This window comes from Bufo bufo, chromosome 4 (genome assembly GCF_905171765.1).
Source record: "Bufo bufo chromosome 4, aBufBuf1.1, whole genome shotgun sequence".
Taxonomy (NCBI): Eukaryota; Metazoa; Chordata; class Amphibia; order Anura; family Bufonidae; genus Bufo; species Bufo bufo.
This window is the reverse complement of record NC_053392.1, coordinates 378,982,581-379,010,365: the sequence shown is the minus strand read 5'-3', so window position 1 is coordinate 379,010,365 and position 27,785 is coordinate 378,982,581.

Genomic DNA, 27,785 nt, shown 5'->3' with positions numbered 1-27,785 from the left:
TCCTCGGAAGCATCAACCTCCACCACAAAAGGCCGCTCTTAGTCAGGTTGAACTAATACTGGGGCGTTAATGAAACACCTCTTGAGTGTTTCAAAAGCCTTTATGGCTTCCGGTAACCAATTCACTAGATCAGCTCCCTTCTTAGTTAGATTTGTGAGAGGCTTGGAAATAATAGAAAAGTTCTTAATACATTTTTGATAATAATTTGCAAAACCCAAGAAGCGTTGTAACACTTTAAGAGAGGAAGGTCTCACCCACTCCAAAATGGCCTGTACCTTCCCTGGATCCATCTTGAAGGATTGGGGTGTGAGAATATAGTTTCCTGTACAAAAATACATTTCTCACCCTTCACAGTCGGTTCTCCTGAAGAACCTCCAGTACCTGTCTAGTGTGAATAACGTAAGACTCCCAGTCAGGTGAATAAATCAGGATGTATTCTAAATAAACAATTACAATTGTCTAAAGATGTCATTGGCAAAATTTTGGAAAACCGCCGGAGCTTTACTTAACCCAAACGGCATCACTAAATATTCATAATATTAAAGGCCTTCTTCCACTCATCCCCCTCCTTAATTCGGATAAGATTATAGGCCCCCCTGAGATAAAGTTTAGTGAACCAGTGAGCTCCAAGAATTTGATTAAACAGGTCTGGAATCAACGGCAATGGGTATTGATTCTTAACAGTAATCTTATTTAACTCTCTATAATCAATATACGGTCTCAATCCACCGTCCTTCTTAGCAACAAAGAAATACCCCGCCCCCATAGGAGACACTGAGGGTCTAATATGTCCCTTTTGTAGACTCTTCTTCAAATAGTCCCTCATATACTTCCGTTACGGACCTGACAAATTATATATATACGACCCCTAGGGTACTAGGATCCCGGAACAAGGTCTATGGCACAGTCATAAGGTCTATGAGGGGGAAAGAAATCAGCCTCGGACATAGAAAAAACATCAGCAAAGTCACTAATGTATGTGGGAAGAAAGTTTGACTCCGCAGAGACTCCAGCCTGAATAACAAGTAGACAACATGAATCACATTTCACCCCCCATTTGTCTAATTCACCCGTGGACCAGTTGATGACTGGATTATGAACCTGGAGCCAAGGTATACCCAGAACTACCTCCACGGGTGAATTTTTTAGAATAAAAAAAGAAGTACACTCCATATGACAGACCCCCACAGTCAAGGTTACTTCCGGAGTAAAATATTTTACTGTCCCGCCCACCAACAGCGTGGAATCAATAGTAATGATATGAATAGGGTTAGCAAGGGATAACATGGGCACACCAAAGGAAAGAGCAAAGTTATGGTCATTAAAATTAGCGGCAGACCCAGAATCAACAAATGCCCCCACAGAGCCCTTACTGGAGCCAAAAGAAACAACCACTGGCAACAACACTTTCTTTTTACCCACCTAGGGAAGTACCTTATCCTTCCAGGCGTCAGGATGTTAAGATCTCCAGGAAGGAGGAACTTTAGGACATTGCTGTACCCAGTGATCCGATTCTCCGCAGTAGAAGCAGAAATCCTTTTGATGTCTGAGATCCCTCCTGGTCATTCCGAGCTGCATGGGCTCTTCTGGAGGATTCTCCAATTGGACTCTTGAGGGTGAGGGATCGGATGTAAGCAGCAGCAGTAGAGACGTCAGTTTTTTTCGCTATGTCTTTCCCTAATTCATCGGTCCAGTCTAACAGCTAGAGTCATGGTCTGTTCTAAAGTGTCAGGGAGGGGGTAACTGACCAACATATCTCTCAAGTCTTATGAGAGCCCCAACCGAAACTGAAATCTAAGCGCTGGATCATTACAACCAGAGGAAACGCACCATTTCCGGAATTTGGTGCAATATTCCTCCATGGGTCTGTCTCCCTGACTAAGAGACCTTAATTGACTCTCAGCTACGGCCAACTTATCAGGTTCATCGTACAATACACTTAAGGCCTGAAAGAAAGATTCAACATTAGCTAGAGAAGGGGAATCCGTGGGGAGAGATAACAATGCCTACCCTTTGTTATTGAGAGCCCAAAGAATGTGGATGTAAACAAAAATAAAGCTAGCAGCTTTCTTTAAATCTCAGGAAATTCTTCTTATCCCCTGAAAAACAGTAAGGCAGTTTTACATTTGGTTCAAGATTTTGAGCGGAAGAGGCCGCTACAGGTGGGGTTTGATGCAATTCTTGCTGGTGTAGCCTGTCTTCCAAATCCTGCACGATTTGAGCGAGACTATCTACCTGATCCATAAGGACTCACATAGGGTCCATGGTATTAGGAAAGGCCTGTGATTCTGTCATGTAGGGGTGGGAAGAGTGCAGCCCTGATCTCCACCAGCACCTCTGTCCCTACCTACTTGCATGGCCCGTCCTAACTGACGGCGTACAACTTGGTGGCGGTCCCTAGCTTAGATTCGTGCAGGTGCTTAAAGAGAGCTAGAGTAACACGTAACAGAGTCAGGGAAGCAAAAGTCAAAGCTAGGAGGTCACGCAGGTACATAAGGGATACGCAATAGCAAGGTCAACACAAACCGAAGTCAGAAGCCGCGAGGTCACGTCAATTCCAAGGAGGTAACAAGTTCGAGGTCAGAAACAAAGCCAAGGTCCAAACACAATAGCAAGGTAACAATAGGAACACTGGTGAAGGTAGAAAGACCAATCACAGGCAACCTGTGGCCAGCAGGCTGCCTGATTAAATAGCCCAGACTGGTGAGTCACATGACGTGGCCAGCGTCACGTGACACGCATAACACAATTTAACATAGCCGAGCGCCGATCATTATTATCGGCGCTCAGCTCTCCTGCTGCTTGTTGTCTAGGGAATGGAGGACGCCGGGCACGCAAAGGAGGCATGTGCGGCCGGATACTCCCCGCCCCCTGGAGACGAGGACGCTGCCCGCGTCCTCGCTCCACTATGCGCGCGGAATGCCAGCGGCGCTGCGAAGGGAGAGTGCGCGTCGGCTCCCCGTGACAGATCTCCAAGAGAACTCCTAGAACCTAGAATATTTGCTATTCGGGAGGAAAACACCATCTGCCTCCATTTATGGACAGATTTTAGGTTTATAATATGAAAAAGCATGACACATGCAAGTTTGTTAACACGCTGTTTGTTAACAGCCATATGTCAGTGTCACTCTGACATTATTTCGCATTGCTCTCATTGCATTAAAGATCTGGGGGGTGGGGGAACGGGGGGGCAGCTCTTTAATGCAATGAGAGCAATACCAAATAATGTCAGAGTGACACTGACATATGGCTGTTAACAAACAGCGTGTTAACAAACTCACATGTGTCATGCTTTTTCATATTATAAACCTAAAAATTGTCCCTAAATGGAGGCAGATGGTGTTTAAACACACACAGTGTTATGGGGAAAGCACAGTGGCCTATTGGGATCAAGAAAAAGTATGTCTTAACAAGGCAGATTACTGCTTGTTTATATACACACACATTAATGTAATAACAAACAGTGGCTTGTTCTGCACAAGCATCCAAAAATTATGCGTTAACATTATGCATTTATACACACATAGGGTGGCCAGCAAGATGCATAAGGTGTTCTTCCACCGCCCCTTGCTGTATTAGCGTGAACATCTGCTCTAAAATATATATCATGAAGATGACATTGTTCATTCTACAGTTGTCACTAGAAATCAGGAGGCCACTTCGAAGGGCTTGAGTATGCGACAGGCTTGTACAGTGGCCCTAACATATGCAATGTGGAATTCCAGGGAGTTGGAACATCGTGGATCAAGTGTTGCAATGGCAGACTGTTCTGTTGTTGCAAGTCCAGGTGGGAGTTCCTCATCACATATGAATGGCTGAAATGCAAGGACTGTCTCTTGAACATGGCCAGAAAGCCACTGTACTTTTTCAAAAAGAGTTGCACCATTTAAAGTTATCATTAGAGAAGCCATTGTCACAGACCACCTTGCCTATTTGGAGTTCCTGGCAGACAGCCAGTGGAAAATGTGTTAGTTAATGCACTTTACCCATACGATCGAAGGGGGGGGGGGAAGATGAGTGGGAGTGAAGTTCTACCCTGCTTCTGTTGTGGACAGGGGGATGTCCATGCAGGAGGATATGGAAGAGGCAGATCTGCACCTGGTGTAGGAACCAGACCAACACAAACATGGAGGTGTCAATAGGACCTGGCCTTGTTGCTGTGTTGCTGCCTCACCGCTGCAGTGCAAAAAATTGGCCTTGAAAAAGCTGCGCCAGTTGTCCACTGTGGCATGCACCTTGCTGAACAGTGACATTTGCAAGGAAGGGCTCAGTTTCTCCTTTATGTGAGAGTACACAGCAGGGATGTGTTGCTTTTTAAAAAAAAAATAATGCAGACTAGGTATATTCCATCAAGGCTGAGTGCATGCCATCAGTTTCCTAAAGGCAGCAGAATCCACAAAGTGGTATGGCAGCAACTGTACAACCAGCAACTTTGCCAGCTGGAGTTAAGCTTGCAGTAGATTGCTGGGCATGTACAGTTGTTCCTAGCCACACTTTCTGTTATTGATGGACTGGAGTAGAAGGCGGAGTAGTCTGTCTGATAGTAACTGAAGATGATAACAAGGACACAAATCTGGTCATGGCAGTTTTTAATGGCTTCTCTGGCTTTACGTTGCCTATGCTCTTTATTGCTGCTGCCGTGGCCACCACCCTCCTTCTCTAATGTCACCTCCTCCTCAGCAACCTGATCAGGCTCCCAGGTTCTGTCTAACACATAATTATTATCAGGGAAGTCATCACCCTCCCCACTACTTTTATCAGACTGTAATATATCATTGTGGGCTCCTTGGCCATGCTCCCAATTCCCTAGATACAGGAATTTTGCCACTTCTCAGTTGTTCACTCTGGACTGAATGCCTAGTTGGTGTATCCTCAAATTTATTATACAGAATAAAAGGGTGAGAAATGAATACTAGCTTTTAATAAACTTTATGTTATAAAAAAAAATAATATTAAATGTAGGACTTGACCAATGGACCAACAACAGAACATTGTCACAGCTCCCGTTTCATGAAATCTTATCTCCTTTTAGGTTCTGGTATCTCAAGTATTAGTAGTGCAGTAGTATCCTTGTTACTCTGTCCCTATATTTTAAAGAGGACCTTTCACCGATCCTGACATTGTGAACTAAGTATCATGACATATACAGCGGCGCCCAGGGATCTCACTGCACTTACTATTATCCCTGGGCGCTGCTCCGTTCTCCCATTATGTCCTCCGGTATGTTCGGGGACTTGGTTATAGTAGGCGGAGTCTGCCCTTGTTCTGTGGGCGTCTCCTTCTCCTAGGCTGTAGCACTGGCCAATCGCATCGCAGAGCTCACAGTCTGGGAGAAAAAAACCTCCCAGGCTGTGAGCTCTGCGCTGCAATTGACCAGCGCTACAGCCTAGGAGAAGGAGACGCCCAGCAGAACAAGGGCAGGCTCCGCCTACTATAACCAAGTCCCCGAACATACCGGAGGACATAACGGGAGAACGGAGCGGCGCCCAGGGATAATAGTAAGTGCAGTGAGATCCCTGGGCGCCGCTGTATATGTCATGATACTTAGTTCACAATGTCAGGATCGGTGAAAGGTCCTCTTTAAGATGATATCAGTCTAACACCTCACAATGCTATGTACCAAGGAGACCACCCAGAAAAAAGCAACCTTAGATGCCTTAGGAACCTGTCCCTTACTAATGGAATATTCCGACTGGAAGTAGCTCATACCCCGACACATTTCACTGACATAGGCCATCTCATAAAGGAGAAAACTAATCAGTGTTATGGCAGAATATCAAGGAAGTTATATCTGATTCTTCCCTCGCTATCTGCTAATTGCCACCATCTCCTATAGTAGTTGTCACCCGGGATTATAATGCCTCCAAACTAATCTACCTACTTTCTCAACAAAACAGAAGTGTGGTTGTATCATTGTATCGTTAAAACTAATATACAAGTTTCTGAAAAGTATAATTTATAACAAGTTATAACTACAGTTATAGCATATGAAGTTCACAATAAATTTGAACTGTATTGTATTAATAGAAAAAGATGGAAAGTGACTTTAAGAATACTTAACAGAATCTACTTTACTCAGAAAACCTAATGGCCAAAAATAAAGTTTTAGAACAGATTCCACCTCGGAAGAACATCTGTTGAGAAAAAAACCCTGGGGCATGAATAGAAAAAAACTGTTACTCATGTAGTATTATGTGAAATACTAGCAACCATTATTCATATTCTAAGAAAAAAGCTAAATTATATTAAATCCCAGTTATAACACATTTCCTGATAGTAAGCAGTGCTCTACATCCTATAATTCCAGCTCTTCTGCCGTATACCACCTGTCTTTTGCCTCTCATCAGAGCTGTCAGAAAATAACAGCTGACTTTCATCTATAGTCCTTAAGGCTAGATTTCCACGTTCAGGTTTCTTATACACCTTTTTTAAGCAAAAGCCTAGAGTGGATTTAAAAAAAAGATAATAACTTAGTCGTTCTCTTTTCCTGTCCTCCCTTTATGATTTATTCCTGCATTGCATTCTGCATAAATCGATATGGTGTGAATGTAAAATCTGCACCGCAGGTCAACCTATGTGTAAATTTATTTTTGTAGTGTTTGAGTTTTTGCAAAACAAGTTGTACTATAATACAGTGGGGATTTTCTGCACAGAAAGGTCTGCCTCCTATGCAGTAGAGGCCTTTGATATTAGCATTTGAGGATCAAATTTTATGAGACACATATTATCTAAACATTTGGACACAACTGACTGAAAGTACGGTATATTTTTAAAATCATTTACATGGTTATGCTTTAATACACTGTGCTGTACATATTGTACATATACATCATAGTGTTGTTGTGTGCACAGAAGCAGACAACTCTGATCTTAGTCATTTAGCCCCTTAGATGCTGCAGTCCATAATGACTGGTGAATCTGTGACTGGTGCATTCAAAAGGTTTGAGAGAGGTAGGTGGCTCCCTCTGTCACTGCATTATAATCCCTACAATGAAAAAAGGCCCCCCTACCTGCCATAGCTATATGTCTAACAGATTGCTAATAGATTACTGGAAACTGACTGGCATAGAAGAGATTGTGAGGCCACAGTTTAGAGGACCCTAGTGGGGCAAAAAAAATTGCACAAAGTTTCTGGGAAAAAAGAGATGGTGGTCCAAAGTAAAAACAGTGAACAGTGCTTTTATTGTGTTAAAGTAGTAAAACATAACATAAAAACTATACACATTTGTTATCACTGTAATAATAATGACCTTTATTTATACAGTACGGCACTGTGCTTGGTAAGCATGGAGAAGGCCACAACGCTCACAGGAGTGCTGGTGGCTTCTCAAACAGCTGATCAGCGGGGGCCCTAGGTGTCAGATCCCCACCGATCAGATACTGATGACCTATCCTGAGGATGAGTCATCAGTATCAAAATCCCGGAAACCCCTTTAATTAGGTAGATGAGTGTTTTATCAGGGTAAGCATAGAAACGGAGAGACTATTCAGTCAGAGTTCTGATGCTGCTACTGGGCAATTGAGAAGTTCATGTTGCACTGCAAATTCTGCAATAATCATGCAACAACCTTATGTTTTCTGTAAATAAACAGCCTGCCAGCCTTTCTTTGTAAAAACATCAAGTTTTTACAGTCTATAATTAATTTATAGGCTTATTGTTAGCACCTCCAGCACCAGCATCAATAGCATACATTCTGCTGCAAACGCATTAAATTGCATCAAGATACTGAGCAGTTTTAGTGAATGTGTTGTGCTTCAATAACAGCACTTATATGCCTGTTTCAGTTATCGCATTGTATTGCATCAAGATACCATGCAGTATTAGTGAATTTGTTGTGCTGCAATGACAGCATTTATATACCTGTTTCAAATAACACATTGTATTGCTTCAAGATAGTGTGCAGTGTTAATGAATGTGTTGTGCTGTAATAACAGCATTTATATACTTATTTCAGTTAACAGATTATACTGCTTCAAGATTCCGTGCAGTATTAATGAATGTGTTGTGCTGCAATAACAGCATTCATATACCCTTTTCAGTTAACACAGATTGCTACAAGATACCGTGCATTATTAGTGAATGTGTTGTGCTGCAATAATATCATTTACTGTATATACCAGTTTCAGTTATCACAAATTGTGTCAAGCTACCATGCATTATTAGCGAATGCGTTATGCTGCAATAATAGCCTTTATATACCTGTTTCAGTTATGCAAATGGCATTAAAATACAATGCATTATCACTGAAGCTCTTATGCAGCATTTATATACCAGTTCAGTTAAGGCATTGTACAGGTATTACCATGGCAAATTGTCACTTCTAGTGTGCTGTGTGTTTTTGCTAGTACCATTTAATAATCTGTGTGCCCAACCTGTGACTTTTCATTTGTAGGCCTCATAATGAAACATCTGGTAAATGGAAGATACGAAAGACCCACACCTTGTCATCCGAGAGTCATAATGTGGGTGGCAGTAGTAGTGCAAACAGCAGTGGCAGCGCCAGCCAAATGGTAAGTAGTAGTAGTATCAGCACCAGGCCATAGTTCTCTCTTGCTTCTGGTGCCAGATTATTATTGAGGACAAAGAAGATGAGATTGTGGACTGGATGGCTCACTCCTCCTTTCATTCACAGCAGGATGATGTTGAGGTCACCTCTAGTCTGACACCCAGCTTTAGAGCCAGGGGTCACAGCAATCCTCCCACTACTCCGCCTTGTGGCCCCAGAAAAGCCTTTCAGTTGTATCAACTCTGTCTTCACTTCGCCCTCATAGTGAGGCACCCTTTTTCTTTTTCCTAGGAAGAGGCAACAAAACCCCATGTGCTATGGAAGATACACCAGGTAGTCTTTCTGCTGATAACTTGTGTGATAAGAGTCAGTGTCTGCCTTTGGACTGCCATGAGAATAAAGTTCAGGCAGAGGTGGGGAACATGAGGCATAGCTGTGTTAGGGCCAAATATAGAAGAGAGAATCAAGAGGGGGACCAAAGAGCCCACGTTAATAAATCACAGTCCAATAAAAGTGGCAAGGAGGGTAAGGACTATGATGATTATTCTGTGTTGGAAAAGACCTGAGAGCCCGGTTGTGGTGCTGATGAGGAGGTGACATCAGAGTATGAGAGTGATGGCCATGTTGGCAATAAAGAGCAAAGGCAACATGCAAAGGCAAAAAGCTAAAAAAAAACTGTCAGGGCTTGATCTGTTTCTATTGTGTTTAGCTCAGGAACTGGTGATGACACTGATACTGTGGGACCAGGCTGAAATTTTGCCAGACCTAGGCCATGCTCAGCTGCCACTAGCTTTGCCTGAGTATCTCCTGTTAGTCGGTTTTTCTCCACAAGGCTGGCATACAAAACCACTGCCATGTGCAAGATCTGCATGATTAAAATAAGCTGTGGGTGTCAAGACACAAACATAGGTTTCAGGTCTCTATTGCAGCACATAAAGTGGCATCACTAGATCCTGTGGGAAAATAGAACTGGACAGCATTCGGAACAAGACTGTCCTCCACTACCCAATCTTTGTGATAGCTAGGCCATATGCCCAAGCAGTACAGTGTCCTTGTCATCATAAGTAGCTGCATCGCACCCGATGATAAGACGCACCCTGGATTTTTGAGGAGAAAAATAAGAAAAAAATATTTTTCATCAGACCTCATATAAGATGCTCAGATCAGACCCCCATAAATATCAAGACATCACATCAGACCCCCATATCAGCCCTCCATGTCAAAACCCCATTAGCCCTCCATGTCAGACCCCCATCAGACCTTTGTATTTAGACCCCCATCAGACCTCATATTAGCCCTTTTCTTTCAAACCCCATCAGACCTCAGATCAGCCCTTTTCTTTTAGACCCCCATCAGACCTCAGATTAGGCCTTTTAGACCTCCATCAGACCTTTTCTTTCAGACCCCCATCAGACTAAAATAAAAAAAAATTCTTACCTCTCCTGCGCCGCAGCTCCGCTCCGAGTCCGGCGTCGTGCTCCCCTGTCTTTTCCGGCCCGCACTGCACTGTCATCTGACTGTGTGCAGCATCAGTTCATAGTGTGCGCACTACGTCCTGATGCTGTACGGTGTCAGGACAGTGAAGCATGGGCCCTAGCAAGGAGACCAGGGAGGGTTAGTATCGGAAGCACTTGCAGCACTTCTTCCCCGCTCCCTGCACCCAATGCATACTAGTGAGCGCTTCCATAATGAAAGTGCTAACTAGTATTTGCTTTATTAGACACCCGGCCATTTTCCCCCTACTTTTGGGGGGGAAAGTGCGTCTTATAAAGAGAAAAATACGGTAAGTCACCAATCTCATTGTCTCTGCTATACCAGGTAGTAGAAGCCGCAGCAGCCAGTTCAGTTTAGTACTTGATGGAACAGTCTACTTCTGTTTCACCTTATGCACATCAGCAAATGGAAATGCATTGTCTGAACAGCTAGGTTTACTCATACCTGGACTGTGCCCTTTTTCTGGCACATACCAGAAATCCATGGAGTCAGGGAACAGGATAAGGCAGGCTGAAACAGTGGTGGGAACTGGCCTAGTTTTCTCTCGCTCCTGTCTAGCCTCCAGTGTCATCTCAGACAGGATTTTCAGCATGACAGGCGGTGCCATCACGCACCAAAATGGACAAACTTGTTCTCCACCAGTGTAGAAAACATCACTTTTGAGAAAATGAATTAATGAGGCATATATCCATGACTATTCTCACACACCTCGAGCTGAGGCCAATGAATAGATAAGCCATTGCTGAAGACGGCTATTTATTGTTGGCTGCATCATGCCACTGTCTTCGTGCCTACCATCATGTTCTGTACTATATGTCTGCTGCTGCTGCCACCTTAGTTGCTACTTACCCAACTGCCAAAACCATTACCCCTACACAGCCATCACTACTACTACTACCAGCCCTGCAAAGCTGCACACACACAAAGCTGCACACACAGACAGAAATGATGGTGGAGGATATGATTATGGAGGTGCCGCACTATGGAGAGCTTTGTGGGTCACAGTAATAAGTTTTAATTGTATTCTGTGGTGTATGGGCAACCAGAGCACTGACTGGCACAGGCTACAGGTATTGTTTCGTTGATTGGACAGAAAGGTGAGCCAGACTGATGCATTTAGGACAGACTGAAAAGGGGCGTTTAGTGAGGGGAAGACCAATTAGTATTGAGTTACAGTAGCCAAGGCAAGAATGAATCAGAGCAATAATAACAGTTTTTGGCCATTTCCACTGAGAGAGAGGACTGCAGATGGTATTGAGATGTAGAAGACATGAGGGAGCCTGTGATTGGATATAGAGGGTGAAGGAAACATCTAAGTCAAACAAAATATGAAGACATTGGGCATGCTGCCCAGGAGTTATGGTGGTACCACAGACTGAAAATGAAATATCAGATTTAAGTATAAGTAGGTTAGTAGATGGGGGAAACATTAGAAGTTCAGTTTTTGAGAGATTCAGTTTCACATAGAGATAGGACATGATGTTAGGTCAGGTTCACATCTGCTTTGTGAACTTCGGCACTGTAATCTGGTCACTGTATTCGTGCATGGTGGTATCCGGTGTCACGGATGAAGTTAGCAGATAGCTAGAACATATAAATAAACGAGCGACTGGCTTGATCCCAAACTAAGGAGCTTATAGGTGAGCCCTATAAAACCCTAAGAGCTCTCCCTGACTGCTATGCACATGCAAGGGTCTGTATGGTAGACAATTGCATGCCTGCGTACCTAATACTGTGTGACACCTGAAAACCCTATAATAGTGAGGGGACACGACCACCGGCTCCCTGCACTTAATACAGACAGAGTCAGGGTCACCTAGAATCAAGCCAGCAAGGAAACACCATAAAGTGAAAGACTTATCTGTACAAACAGCAGAAGCAGCCTCCACAGTGAACACCTCATCCAGGAAGTAGTATAAACCGCAAAGTGAAGCAGTATGGGAGGGATTATAAAGGACGATGATTAGTCGAAATAAGTGACACCTGGCAGAAGGAAAGGAGATGAGAAAGTGAAACCAAATCAAAGAACATCATACAAGAGGTAGAGAAAAACGTCTGCCAGATCTTCTCACAGAACTGGCGGTGACAGTACCCCTCCCTCTACGGGTGGACTCCGGACACTCAGAGCCCACCTTCTCAGGATGAGACCTATGGAAAGCCCTGATGAGACGAGTGGCCTTAATGTCCGCCACTGGGACCCACATCCTCTCCTCAGGACCATAACCCTCCCAATGAACGAGGTACTGCAGAGAACCGCGGATAATGCGAGAATCCACAATCCTAGAGACCTGAAATTCAAGATTACCATCAACAATAATCGGAGGCGGCAAAGAGGAGGGTACAGTGGGTTGGACATAAGGTTTTAATAGGGACTTGTGAAAAACATTATGGATCTCCCAAGTCTGAGGAAGATCAAGATGGAAGGCAACGGGATTGATGAGGGACAAGATCTTGTAAGGCCCAATAAACTTAGGACCTAACTTTCAGGAGGGAACCTTCAGTTTGATATTCTTTGTAGACAACCACACCAGATCACCAACATTCAGGTCCGGAACAGGCACATGTCTCTTATCCGCCACACGCTTATATCTCTCACTCATCCTCTTCAGATTACCCTGAATCTTTTGCCGAATAAATGACAAAGACGAGGAAAATCTCTCCTCATCAGGTAAACCAGAAGACCCCTCTCCAGAGAATGTCCCAAACTGCGGATGAAACCCACATGCACCAAAAAATGGTGACTTATCAGAGGACTCCTGGCGACGGTTATTTAAAGCAAACTCAGTAAGGGACAAAAAAGAATACCAATCCTCCTGATTCTCCTCCACAAAACAGTGCAGATATGTCTCCAGATTCTGATTGACGCGTTCGGTCTGACCATTCGACTGCGGGTGAAAAGCAGAAGAGAACGACAACCAAACCCCCAAACGAGAACAGAAGGCCTTCCAGAATCTGGAAACAAATTGCGTGCCCCTATCAGAAACGATGTCTGAAGGAATGCCATGCAATTTAACAATATGATCAACAAACGCTTGCGCCAGCGTCTTAGTATTGGGTAACCCAGGAAAGGGAATGAAATGTGCCATTTTGCTAAAACGGTCCACTACCACCAGAATCACAGTCTTCCCCGAGGAACGAGGCAGGTCCATAATGAAGTCCATGGACAGATGCGTCCAAGAACGGGAAGGAATGGGTAACGGGAGGAGAGAACCCGATGGCCATGAATGAGGGACCTTGGCACGAGCGCAGGTCTCGCAGGCTGCCACAAAACCCTCAACCGTCTTACGAAGAGCCGGCCACCAGAATCTCCGAGCAATGAGATCCACTGTGGCTCTACTCCCCAGGTGCCCAGCAAAGACAGTATCGTGGCACTCCTTAAAAACATTGTGTCGTAAAGCGAGAGGCACAAACAACCTCCCAGGAGGACAAAGATCAGGAGCCTCTGCCTGGGCTGCCTGAACCTCTGCCTCCAAATCAGGATAAAGAGCAGAGACAACCACCCCTTCAGCCAAAATGGGACCCGGGTCTTCAAAGTTCCCCCCTCCCGGGAAAACAACGTGACAGGGCATCCGCCTTCACATTTTTAACCCCAGGGCGGAACGTAACAACAAAATTAAACCTAGAAAAGAACAAAGACCATCTGGCCTGTCTCGGGTTCAGATGCTTGGCTGATTCCAAGTAGGCTAGATTCTTATGGTCGGTAAACACGGTAATAGGGTGTCTGGCTCCCTCTAACCAATGGCGCCATTCCTCAAAAGCTAATTTGATGGCCAACAACTCCCTATCTCCCACATCGTAATTTCTCTCTGCAGAGGATAGTTTCCTTGAGAAAAAGGCACACGGTTGCCATTTGGCAGGAGAGGGAGAGACCCTGAGATAAGACCACACCCACCTCAGAAGCATCCACCTCAACAATAAAAGGTAGAGAGACATCAGGTTGTACCAATATGGGAGCGGAAGCAAAACTCTCTTTAATACTAGAAAAGGCTTTAAGCGCATCTACCGACCACAAGGAAAAATCCACCCCCTTTTTAGTCATATCAGTGAGTGGCTTAACAACAGAGGAATAATTCAAAAAGGAACTTTCTGTAATAATTGGCAAAACCCAAAAACCGCATCAGCGCCTTCTGATTCTCAGGAAGCTCCCAATCAAGCACAGCGCGGACCTTCTCAGGGTCCATCCGAAAACCAGAAGGGGAGAGAAGAAAACCAAGAAATTGAATCTCCGGAACCGCAAACACACATTTTTCCAGTTTAGCGTATAATTTATTTTCCCACAGAATCAGCAAGACCTGACATAGGTGGTCCCGATGAGTCTTGAAATCAGGAGAAAAAAATCTAAATGTCATCTAGATACACCAGTACAAATTTCCCCATTAAATGATAAAAAATGCTGTTCACAAAATGTTGGAAGACTGCCGGAGCATTCATCAAACCAAAGGGCATAACCAAATTCTCGAAATGACCCTCAGGGGTATTGAAGGCCGTCTTCCATTCGTCCCCTTCCCTGACCCTGACTAGCTTGTATGCCCCTCTTAAATCCAACTTAGAAAAAACTTTAGCCCCAACAATCTGGTTAAACAGGTCCGGGATCAGAGGAAGCGGATATGGATCACGAATCGTGATACGATTCAGCTCCCTGAAATCCAGACAAGGTCTTAAAAAAGCATATTTTTTCTTAACAAAAAAAAAAACTGCGGCAACAGGTGACTTCGAGGGTCGGATGTGTCCCTTTCTCAGGCTCTCAGAGATATAAGTACGCATAGCGACTCTTTCAGGTTGGGAGAGATTGTATAGTCGTGATTTTGGCAGCTTGGCGCCTGGGATGAGATTAATAGGGCAGTCGTACTCCCGGTGAGGGGGCAACTCCTGGTCACCACTCTCGGAAAACACATCCGAAAATTCAGAGAGAAAAGATGGCACAGTCTTGGTAGAAACCTCTGAAAGAGACGCCGTGAGTCAATTCTCTCTGCAAAACTCACTCCAACCATTTATTTGCCTTGCTTTATTTGCCTTGGTTATGTTTAGTGAGCCAGGGTAGCCCCAACACTAGAGGAGTAGGTAATCCGCTTAAGACGAAACATGACATATCCTCAACATGAGCGTCACCTACAGTCAAACGGATATTGTGAACTATGCCCTTTAACGATCTTTGAGAAAGTGGAGCGGAATCGATAGCAAAAACAGGTATATCCTTTTCCAAAGTGCATACCTGGAAACCATGCGTTGTTGCAAATTGATTATCAATGAGATTGACAGCTGCTCCACTATCTACAAAAATCTCACAAACAATGTTCTTGCTGTCTAGCGCCACCCTGGCAGGTAGGAGAAAACGGGAACTATAAGCAAACGGCAAGCCTTCAATTTCCGCATCAACCTTGCCAATAGTAGCAAATGGAAAGGTTTTAGAGGTTTTTTTTTTTGGTTTTTTTATTACCCTCAGAAAACGCCATGAATCTCCTAGAGGGGCAAACCTTAGCCAAATGATTTATACCCCCATAACAGAAACAAACATTCCTCTGAGAGCTGAATCCTCTACTATCAGAAGCAAGCAAACCCAGCTGCATGGCCTCCTCCTCAGAGGGGATTGAGACAGACTGAGAACCCTGCGCACTGAATGAGACAGCCCCACTGTCCTTGGGCTGAATATGACAGGAAATAGTAGTCTCCTCTCTCTCTCTAAGATGCCTGTCAATACGAACAGCTAGAGACATGGCTGACTCTAACGATGCTGGTCTCTCATAAAAAGCGAATGCATCTTTCAATCTTTCCGAAAGACCATGGCAAAATTGACTTTGGAGTGCAGCATCATTCCAACCAGTATCAGCTGCCCATCTCCGAAATTCAGAACAATATACAGTCAGATCCATAAATATTGGGACATCGACACAATGCTAAATTTTTTGGCTCTATACGCCACCACAATGGATTTGAAATGAAACGAACAAGATGTGCTTTAACTGCAGACTGTCAGCTTTAATTTGAGAGTATTTACATCCAAATCAGGTTAACGGTATAGGAATTACAACAGTTTGCATATGTGCCTCCCACTTGTTAAGGGACCAAAAGTAATGGGACAGAATAATAATCATAAATCAAACTTTCACTTTTTAATACTTGGTTGCAAATCCTTTGCTGTCAATTACAGCCTGAAGTCTGGAACGCATAGACATCACCAGATGCTGGGTTTCATCCCTGGTGTTGCTCTGCCAGTCCTCTACTGCAACTGTCTTCAGTTCCTGCTTGTTCTTGGGGCATTTTCCCTTCAGTTTTGTCTTCAGCAAGTGAAATGCATGCTCAATCGGATTCAGGTCAGGTGATTGACTTGGCCATTGCATAACATTCCACTTCTTTCCCTTAAAAAACTCTTTGGTTGCTTTTGCAGTATGCTTTGGGTCATTGTCCATCTGCACTGTGAAGCGCCATCCAATGAGTTCTGAAGCATTTGGCTGAATATGAGCAGATAATATTGCCCGAAACACTTCAGAATTCATCCTGCTGCTTTTGTCAGCAGTCACATCATCAATAAATACAAGAGAACTAGTTCCATTGGCAGCCATACATGCCCACGCCATGACACTACAGAGAGACTGCTGGAGGACGGTTAGCCACCATGAGGATGACCATCCTTCATTGACTAAATTTGCCTTTGGCATTGTCCATTTTAAGGTGGGGACTTCAACCGTCTTAGTTATGCGCTCCTCCATCTCCCAAAAAGCAGAACAGAGCTGGAGCCTACCTATGCTGTACTTTAGGGCTAAGGAGGGAGTGAAAAGTATCAAAGAGTTGAGTGTACTAGGCTTGTTTGGCATGGTCAAGGGAAGAGTTCTAGACTTTAAGAATAAACTTATAATAGAGAAAATCTGCTGACATACATGATTTTCTCTGTAATCATTCAGCACATGTAGAGCACTACTAATGAAAACGTGTTTCAGGCATGTGCCAAGTTTGCAGCACTCCAGATCAGGACAAAAGAGGGAAGAGATTGGGGCCAGTGATAACTGTTGAGTGGGAGTTACTAGTATGTTTCTGTATGTGTGAAAGATAGAAGTGTTATGGGAAGAATGAGAGGTCTTGATGGTAAAGAAAAAAAGGTTGTGGTTAGAAATTGGGAAGGATGAGTTGGTAAATCATAAACTGAGCTGAGGTGGAGCTAGATTAGATCAAGAGTATTGCCGTTTTTGTGTGTGGCAAAGAAAGTAAGTTGTGAGAGGCCTACAGAGGACGTTATAGATAGAAACTGAGAGGCAGATGAGGAGATTGGATAGTAAATGAGGGTCTTAAAGTCACCCATTATAAGGGATGATAATTCACAAGATAGAAAATAAGGAAGCCAGCCAGCAAAGAGATCCAGGAACTGCTGGGTGAGTCTGGGGGATGGTAGCCAACAGCCACTCAAAAGGAGAAAGAGGCTAATTGTGTGGACCTTAAAAGAGGAGAATGTGATTGAGGCAGCAGAGGGAAAGAAATATGCCTACTCCTCCACTCGTCAGGTCTGGGGGTATGAGAAAAGTATAGGGCAGCAGGGAAAACTGTGTCAGAGTGTTGAAATCAGGGCCAAAAAGACATATTTTAAGGAAGTAGTCATGGCTGGTGGGGAGTTTGTTGCACAATCAAGATCAGACCTTGAGGTTCCTTGAGCTCATCAGAGGAAATTAGTCTCGGGGCCCAAATGTCATCAATTAAGTCTAATACACTTTGATTCAAAGATATAGACCCCAGTGGCATGTTATTGGCTCAAAATTCAGCTCTATTTTTTTTTTCTCCTAGAACTTTGGGGCCCACTATGGTATCAGAACCTGGACCCACCAAAGTATCCTTTTATATTCTGGTGAGCCAGTCAGATGCTATGCTCACTGACCAAGCATTCCAGGGAGCACAGTTAAAAGAGACAGAGGAAGATATACAGAGAATCTTAATCAGATTCTTAAGGTTACTTTGCATGGCAGGTGAGAAGCTGAGATTAGCAGAAGAAGAAGGTGAACCTGGGTTTGACAAGATATTGCCTGCAGCGAGTAGCATGAGAATAGAAAGAGATTTGTAAATGAGTGGCTGAGTGATTTGTGAGTGTTTTTTTTTTGTGCTGCAACATGGAGTGAAAGGGGTCATAGCTAGTTAAGAAGATAAAAAGTGTATGTGAAATGTATGTGGATGAGGGAAAGAGAAGGACTAATATGGATAGTCACCAGGACCCACAGAATATATTTAACATCCTGTTATCACATTGTGAATGCAGTGCAAAAAATCTCTAACAAATAAGCTCTCATATAGCTATTTTGATAAGAAAATAAAAGTTATGAGGTTAAAGAAAATAAAAAATGTTGTATCCTTTAGATTTTCTGCAAAGAATGGAGAATCTTGGTGCATAATTATTAAGGTGCACAGCAGTGGCATTGCTAGGTTAAAGCATTCGGGGCCTGGGCTCTGATGTTTTGTCCCAGGCACTGAATGTACTGCCTCCCAGATAGATACAACTGTATCTCAGAACGGCAATGCAATTCAATCTAATGCCCTGCAAGAGCTGAAGGACCTGTGATGACATCACAGGTCATGTGATCAGTTCTAAATGCAGTAGCTGAAAAGGACCTGCGATGATGTCACCATCATGTAACCAGTGCAGGAGAGGATGGCACAGCAGTGAAGAGAAGTTCTGGGAAGAAGCTGTGGTGAGGTCTGCTACATGAGGAGAGGTAATTGAAGGGGTAAATTACTCAGTGTGAGAGGCAGAGCAATGTTGGGAGTTGTAGTTTTTTTTAACTGGGACTGTATGTTAGGGCTGAAGGGAGGGAAGTTATTTACATGGGGCAGTGGGGTGGAGTGATGTTATTTACATGGGACTGAAAGTTGAGGGACTGATGTTATTTACATGGGAATGCATGTTGGAGGTGGCTGGGGCACGGTGATGTTATTTACATGGGACTATATATTGAAGGCAGCTGTGGGAGGGAGTGGTATTATTTACAATGGACTGAATGTTGCGGGGTAATGTTATTTACATGGGACTGCATGTTGGAGGTGGCTGGGGAGGGGGTGATTTTATTTACATGGGACTGTAAGTTGAAGGTGTCTGGCGGAGTGATGTTATTTACATGGGACAGAATATTAAGGGGTGATGGGACTGTATGTTGATGGTGGCTGGTGAGGGGGTGTTATTCTTTACATGGGACTATATGTTGAAGGTGGCTGGGGAGGAGGTGGTGTTATTTACGTGGGACTGTATATTGGAGGGGGCAGGAGAGATGGTGTGATGTTATTTACATGGGACTGTATATTGGAGGGGGCTGGAGAAATGGTGTGATGGTATTTACATGGGACTCTATGGCGGAGGGAGGGAAATAATGTTATTTACATGGGACTGTATGGTGGAGGGGCTTAGGAATTATAATTTCTGAGGACACTAAACTGAGGAATATAAATACTGGAAGCACTTCAGGGCGAGCATTATAACAGTTGGGGACAATATAAATACTCGGAGCACTGTAGGGGCATTATAACAGTAGGGGCGATATAAATACTGGGGCACTTCAGGGTGAGCATTATAACAGTAGAGGGCATTATAAATACTGGGGGCACTGGGGGGGGGGGGCATTTTAAATCCAGGTGACATTAGGCGTTCTTATTACTACTGGGGGGTCTAGAGGAGGCACTTATAGATCTGCATTATTTCTACTAAGAGCACTATGGGGGCCTTATTACTACTGAGGGGTCTGTGAGGGCATTATTAATACTGGAGAGCTCTTCTACTAATGGGCGCACAACTTGGGGAGCACTATCACGGTTGGGGGCAATGTAGGGGGCAGTATTACTAATGAGGGTATTCTAGAAGGGTATTACTATTGGTGGGACTATGAGGAGCACTATTACTATGGGGAAGATTATCTGTATGGCACTATTTTTTCTTCAGGATAGTATTTGGGGGCACAGAAAAGTGAGGAAGCTAAGATGTCTGTGTGTTACACTCTGCAGAGACGGGGTGGCTGAGAGAAGTTGTCCGGACTGAATAGATTAGATGACAGAGAAGATCTACATCAGAGGAGATGTCACCAGGGAGGCACTGGATATGAGAGGTATGTGCAGCATCCCACTAGTGAACGTGGGCAGTGCCAAGTTGTTGTATTGTATACTGCATATATTTGCTTCTTAAATCTCTGTTAACAGGCTGGTAGGGTGCAGTACATCATATCCACCACTAGATGGAGATATCACTAGGATATATATATCTCAGTTCAGGCCTAGTTAGTTAGTTGAGAAGATGTAGAGTTGCAGTTCAGTGTGTGTGTTGAGGAGATGGAGGAGATGGAGTGAGGAGCAGGGGGAAAGAGAGGCCCCCCTCCTCTTGGCTCTCTCTCTCTCTGAAGCCCCACGGTCCAGAGTAACCAAGTGATCTTTTCTCAAGTTTTAGGCCAAGAAGCAAGGCTAAGGTGAGACCTCCTTCTGCAGTCTATCCCTCCGGGAGGACAAGTGGAAAATTGTGTTTTGACTACAGAAAAGACAAAGGAAGATAACAGCCATCTCATTAGGCTTATGGGCTCCTTTGAGTTCGGTGTAGGACAATCTAGCTACAGGCAGCCTCACCGGTATATAGAAGACAGAAATTCCTTATACTGCGATATATCAATCTATAATGCTCTTACTAATTTTCGTTCAGTAGTTTAATCAAAAAACAGACTTTTATAATATGTAAATTACCTCTCTACCAGCAAGTAGGACGGCTACTTGCTGGTAGCAGCCGTATCCTCCTCTCATAAAGATGCCCCCTCCTCATGTTGATTGTCTGCAATTCAAATCCCATGCCTGTCTTCATTTGGCGCAGGCGCTCTGAGAGAAGGAGGCTCGCCTCCTCAGCACTCCCTCAGTGCGCCTGCGCCGATGACGTCACCGAAAGAGAAGACGTCATCGGCGCAGGCGCACTGAGGGAGTGCCCTTTAGAGAATATATACAAAAGTATACAATTATTGGAGCCTATGCACACTCCCCTGGTCCCAGCCACCAGGGAGGCCAGTGCGTTTTCCTTTAGTCTGCAGGCACAGCCACCGCTGCTGGATTGCAGAGTGGTCGAAACCCCTGGAAACGACCAGTGTATATTGTAATGGAAAAATGAATGAAGACAGCAAAAGAGGCAATATGGACAATCACAATACATTAGTAAGTGCCTCGAATTAACTTTGTCTCCTTGATAAATGCCCTTTGCAGAAGTGAGATAACCCCTTTAAAGTATTGTTTTCCTTGTATAAAGGAAGATAGATTACAGTTCTGCCCATAGCACTAGCCAGATTTGATCACTACAGTATAACACATTGATAATTTGGAGTGGACAGATAATCATTGTGTCTCTGACAACTAGGTCATTTATCTAATCAATGTAATGGTGCTGCCCCATGTTTAGTTTTTTTTATGTAGTTTTTTTAAGCCAAAACCAGGAGTGGATCATAAAAGTATAGAAAGTATTAGTGACAGATACTACTTCTATTCTTTCTTTGAATCCACTCCGGGTTTTGGCACCATGACCAGGATGCGGCACCCAAAATGTACAGTACAGACCAAAAGTTTGGACACACCTTCTCATTCAAAGAGTTTTCTTTATTTTCATGACTATGAAGGCATCAAAACTATGAATTAACACATGTGGAATTATATACATAACAAACAAGTGTGAAACAACTGAAAATATGTCATATTCTAGGTTCTTCAAAGTAGCCACCTTTTGCTTTGATTACTGCTTTGCACACTCTTGGCCTTCTCTTGATGAGCTTCAAGAGGTAGTCCCCTGAAATGGTCTTCCAACAGTCTTGAAGGAGATGCTTAGCACTTGTTGACCCTTTCGCCTTCACTCTGCGGTCCAGCTCACCCCAAACCATCTCGATTGGGTTCAGGTCCGGTGACTGTGGAGGCCAAGTCATCTGGCGCAGCACCCCATCACTCTCCTTCATGGTCAAATAGCCCTTACTTTCAAAGTTTTCCCAATTTTTCGGCTGACTGACTGACCTTCATTTCTTAAAGTAATGATTGCCACTCATTTTTCTTTACTTAGCTGCTTTTTTCTTGCCATAATACAAATTCTAACAGTCTATTCAGTAGGACTATCAGCTGTGTATCCACCTGACTTCTCCTCAACGCAACTGATGGTCCCAACCACATTTATAAGGCAAGAAATCCCACTTATTAAACCTGACAGGGCACACCTGTGAAGTGAAAACCATTTCAGGGGACTACCTCTTGAAGCTCATCAAGAGAATGCCAAGAGTGTGCAAAGCAGTAATCCAAGCAAAAGGTGGCTACTTTGAAGAACCTAGAATATGACATATTTTCAGTTGTTTCACACTTGTTTGTTATGTATATAATTCCACATGTGTTAATTCATAGTTTTGATGCCTTCAGTGTGAATCTACAATTTTCATAGTCATGAAAATAAAGAAAACTCTTTGAATGAGAAGGTGTGTCCAAACTTTTGGTCTGTACTGTATGTTGTATTTCTGTGGTCAGAATGTTTTTCAGAATTGTACAAATATAAAGACATGTCAGGCTAGTCTGGCATAAAATAAGTTTCTCCCTTCGATGCATCTAATAGTGGTGGGGATAAGCTCCCTCAACGAGCATCTTGGCCAGACTCTCTCCTGCAGTCCTTGGTGGAAAAATGTATTGGACATATTAAGGACACCAAATATGTATTATCTGTGGTTAATCAATTGAGAAGGCAGAATGGTTTCTCGTGGATTACATAGGATAAAGAGTCTCTACTGTATATATGTATTTAACAGAATTAGGCCCTACAAACCATAACTGAGATGATTAAGAAGTACTCCAATTATTCACAAGATCTACAAAAAATATATAATCATGGTATTACAGTATCTCTTAATACATAATTATTGTATGTTTACTCAGGAGTACTATTTGCAGAAGTTTGCAGCCTCAATGGGCGTCAAATGCTCCCCATCCATGGCAAATCTGTATGTACAATTAGTTTTTTTGCTGATATCTTCTGGTATATAATAATGATTTGGTCGTCTAATGTGGTGGCCATACTGGAATTCATCAGCTATCTCAACAATAATTAACATAATTTCCATTTCACATACCATACATGCCGGAATATGGTTTCTTTTTTAGGTTTTAATATTGTCCATAGATCCTTTTAGCCAGTATATTGGGGGTCATATTTTTTACGGATACGCTTCTATCTGCGACTTCACCTCACGCCAGGTCTAAAATTGTGGGCAGGGAAGGGGGGCCCACAATTTTAGGCATAGAAAAGGGTCTAAATGTAAGACAACTTCAGAGCTGTCTTACATTTAGACCTTAATCTACGCCTAAACTGCGCCAAAGTTATAGAGAGCCTGGCGCCTCTTCATAACTTCGGCAGAACCACCACCAGCAGAGGGCTTTATTAAGACCAGTGTCTAAAATGCCGGTCTTAATAAATGTGGCCCATTGTTTCTACCACGTACTAAAAGGAAACTGTGGTTAATGCAGTGGTGAAGGCATCAACATGTCATCCTGGACACACCATCCTGGACACATCCCAGTTGGGTAGTTAATACTAGCTAGGCGTAAACTGAAAACATTTCAAGATTAACAACTGATCCCCATGACCCCCAAAAGAAAGAAACGAATACAAAACTTTTGTTACAACACATATTAGTGAACAATCATCGTTTGGGAGATCTTGAAATCAGGATCCAGATTTTCTCCTAAAAAACGCCAACTTTGTCATTTTTGTTATCTCCTAGTCTGATTGGGTCCCAAAAGCCAAATTGGACATGAGTGTCGAAGAAAAGGTTATTTTAAGTGTGAAGCTCACACACTGAAACACACACAATGTTCACAACAATATATGAAGACAGCAGACCTTTAGCCTGGTTTGAACCCACTTGTTATAAACCCACTCGTCTCAGGCTTCTCTATGTTTGTCTTAAACAGAGCTCAATCACTACATATAATAGCTGCTTACCTCTAAACAGGATTTCCCCATGTTCATGCCTATGGCTAAAAACTCCTTTTGAAATTTGAAAGTGTATGCATATTAAGTCTCTGTGCCAGGGAAACATATACGTTTGAATATAGGATTAACTTTGAAGCTGGCTGTTGGGATTTTCCCATCCAGCATTTAAAATTGTGCTAATTAAAACTTGTGTGGAAATCTTGTTGCTTAGAAATGTATTTTATTGCAGCAAATACCCAACTAGTGTAACTGCAATCAGTGCACTTTAGTCCTTGACGTTAACGCTTTCTGTTCATTTAAGTATATGAGTCTGGCTCTTAACACTCGTAAAGCTGAGTCCACACACTGCAGTTTTTCAGTGTTCCTCAATTATCTGCATACTACTCATCAGTTGATGGGTTTTAAACAAATGAGTGCTAATTGTGGATGACACGGCACCAAGTCTGGCAGATGCAAATACACCCAGCAAGTGATGGTCTCCTTTTCCAGCAGAGGATACCTGTGGCAACAGCATCCGGTTCAATATTCCATGTCTATTGTGCCACAAGTAGTATACAAAGAAATAGCAAGGTTTTAATCCCTTTACACTGGATGGGTCTTTCTCAAGCCTGAATAAGACCCATCCAGTGTAAGGTGTCGAAATGGCGCTATTTCTTTGTATGCTATTTACGGCACAATAATTATTGAACCAGATGCTGCTACCACATTTATTTTCTGTGGGCAAATATCAGAATGAGATTAAAAGAATGGAGGCATTGTGACTTTCTCTCATGGAAATACTTTGATATCACTTGTGTGTTCTGGTGGTGGTTTCTTACATTGAGACAGGGCAAGGACCCAAGTTTAATTCATGCAACTATACGTGCAGAGGGGAAAAGCCAGAAATCTGCCTGCCCACCCACCTTCATGTAGCTGCAATGCATATCTGTAGCCTAGGAAAAACCTAGCTAATGGATATTTTTGGTTTGTCAGTTGAATGATGCTTTCTTTATCTCAATTTTAGCAGATCACAAACCATTCAATTTCAGTGCTTGTAATTTATATTATCTTTTCTATATAATTGGTATCTCTTCTATGCACATTTTATACTCTTCTTTTTGTATTCATTTTAACCAGTTGAAGAAAGGGCTATTTACCCCCTTCCTGACCTGACATTGTTTCATTTTTTAGTATATGCTGCTGTGTGATGGGGCTTTATTTTATGCCATTTTGATATTAGTATTTTTTTCAACTATTTTTTTACATGAACAAAGTGCTCCTAAAATATATTTCTAAATTATCCCCTTTCCTTCATGGTCATTTTGATATAAGGGATATAGGTTATGATCACTGGTGGTCGAGTTCTTGCTCATTATAATTTTTTTTATTGTTTTGTCCTTTTTTTTTCTTTTACACTTTGTGCCCCCTACAAAGGTAACATTCCATTTTTATTTTGTTTTATTTCTCATATTTTCTGTAACTGGGGCTGATATATTAGCCCCAGTTACATGGAAAATACAGCCTCCTGACATGCACTACATGCTGATTTGGGTCTAATAAAATCCAGAAGTTTATTCACTACCCATTAAATGACTGCTAGGACAGGGGCAGAGAGCGGCATGGCCATTGCCTGATCTGTATACTGTACAGAGCCCTAATCGAGTGATGTGTATATGGTAATGAAGAAGGCAGGGGAATTAAAAAATGTCTATGTCTTCTCAATGGGGAGCCTAGCTGTTAGCTCTTGGCTATTACAGCTGTGCAGTCTGCATGCGGCTGCCATCTCTATAAGGAAATTCTTGCATGTTTATAGTCTATGGGCCGTCCATAACTACAGGGAGTGCAGAATTATTAGGCAAGTTGTATTTTTGAGGATTAATTTTATTATTGAACAACAACCATGTTCTCAATGAACCCAAAAAACTCATTAATATCAAAGCTGAATATTTTTGGAAGTAGTTTTTAGTTTGTTTTTAGTTTTAGCTATTTTAGGGGGATATCTGTGTGTGCAGGTGACTATTACTGTGCATAATTATTAGGCAACTTAACAAAAAACAAATATATACCCATTTCAATTATTTATTTTTACCAGTGAAACCAATATAACATCTCAACATTCACAAATATACATTTCTGACATTCAAAAACAAAACAAAAACAAATCAGTGACCAATATAGCCACCTTTCTTTGCAAGGACACTCAAAAGCCTGCCATCCATGGATTCTGTCAGTGTTTTGATCTGTTCACCATCAACATTGCGTGCAGCAGCAACCACAGCCTCCCAGACACTGTTCAGAGAGGTGTACTGTTTTCCCTCCTTGTAAATCTCACATTTGATGATGGACCACAGGTTCTCAATGGGGTTCAGATCAGGTGAACAAGGAGACCATGTCATTAGATTTTCTTTTTTTATACCCTTTCTTGCCAGCCACGCTGTGGAGTACTTGGACGCATGTGATGGAGCATTGTCCTGCATGAAAATCATGTTTTTCTTGAAGGATGCAGACTTCTTCCTGTACCACTGCTTGAAGAAGGTGTCTTCCAGAAACTGGCAGTAGGACTGGGAGTTGAGCTTCACTCCATCCTCAACCCGAAAAGGCCCCACAAGCTCATCTTTGATGATACCAGCCCAAACCAGTACTCCACCTCCACCTTGCTGGCGTCTGAGTGGGACTGGAGCTCTCTGCCCTTTACCAATCCAGCCACGGGCCCATCCATCTGGCCCATCAAGACTCACTCTCATTTCATCAGTCCATAAAACCTTAGAAAAATCAGTCTTGAGATATTTCTTGGCCCAGTCTTGACGTTTCCGCTTGTGTGTCTTGTTCAGTGGTGGTCGTCTTTCAGCCTTTCTTACCTAGGCCATGTCTCTGAGTATTGCACACCTTGTGCTTTTGGGCACTCCAGTGATGTTGCAGCTCTGAAATATGGCCAAACTGGTGGCAAGTGGCATCTTGGCAGCTGCACGCTTGACTTTTCTCAGTTCATGGGCAGTTATTTTGCGCCTTGGTTTTTCCACACGCTTCTTGCGACCCTGTTGACTATTTTGAATGAAACGCTTGATTGTTCGATGATCACGCTTCAGAAGCTTTGCAATTTTAAGAGTGCTGCATCCCTCTGCAAGATATCTCACTATTTTTGACTTTTCTGAGCCTGTCAAGTCCTTCTTTTGACCCATTTTGCCAAAGGAAAGAAAGTTGCCTAATAATTATGCACACCTAATATAGGGTGTTGATGTCATTAGACCACACCCCTTCTCATTACAGAGATGCACATCACCTAATATGCTTAATTGGTAGTAGGCTTTCGAGCCTATACAGCTTGGAGTAAGACAACATGCATAAAGAGGATGATGTGGTCAAAATACTCATTTGCCTAATAATTCTGCACGCAGTGTAGTAGAAAGAAGAAATAGCATTCATATGACTTATGTTTTAGATTTATTCATTTAATACTGGAGCGACAGTATTCAAGGTCGCAGACCAGGCGTTGGTTAGTATTAGTGGTGCATATCACCTTATAAGTAGATCTCACAGGGATCATCCACAATTACAGTTTTTGTTTACCCTATTCAGATTCATAGGCTCAAGTGGCATAAAAAAGGTCACAAATTATGAAACATGCCATATTTGTCACTTGTCACCATTTTTCAAAAATGGCAGGGATTAAAGCGGTTCTATCCCCTTCTTCACCCAAGCAGCCCCTCTGAGACGAGTATCGTAGCATTTCATGCTCTCCCTTGCCCTGCGCTGGATCACGCAGGGCAACGGCTTTTTCATTATATCCGGTGATCCACAAAGCAGTGTTCCGAGTGACATCACCAGTAATAATGGGCGGGCTTTAGCGCTTCCCTAGCCTGTAA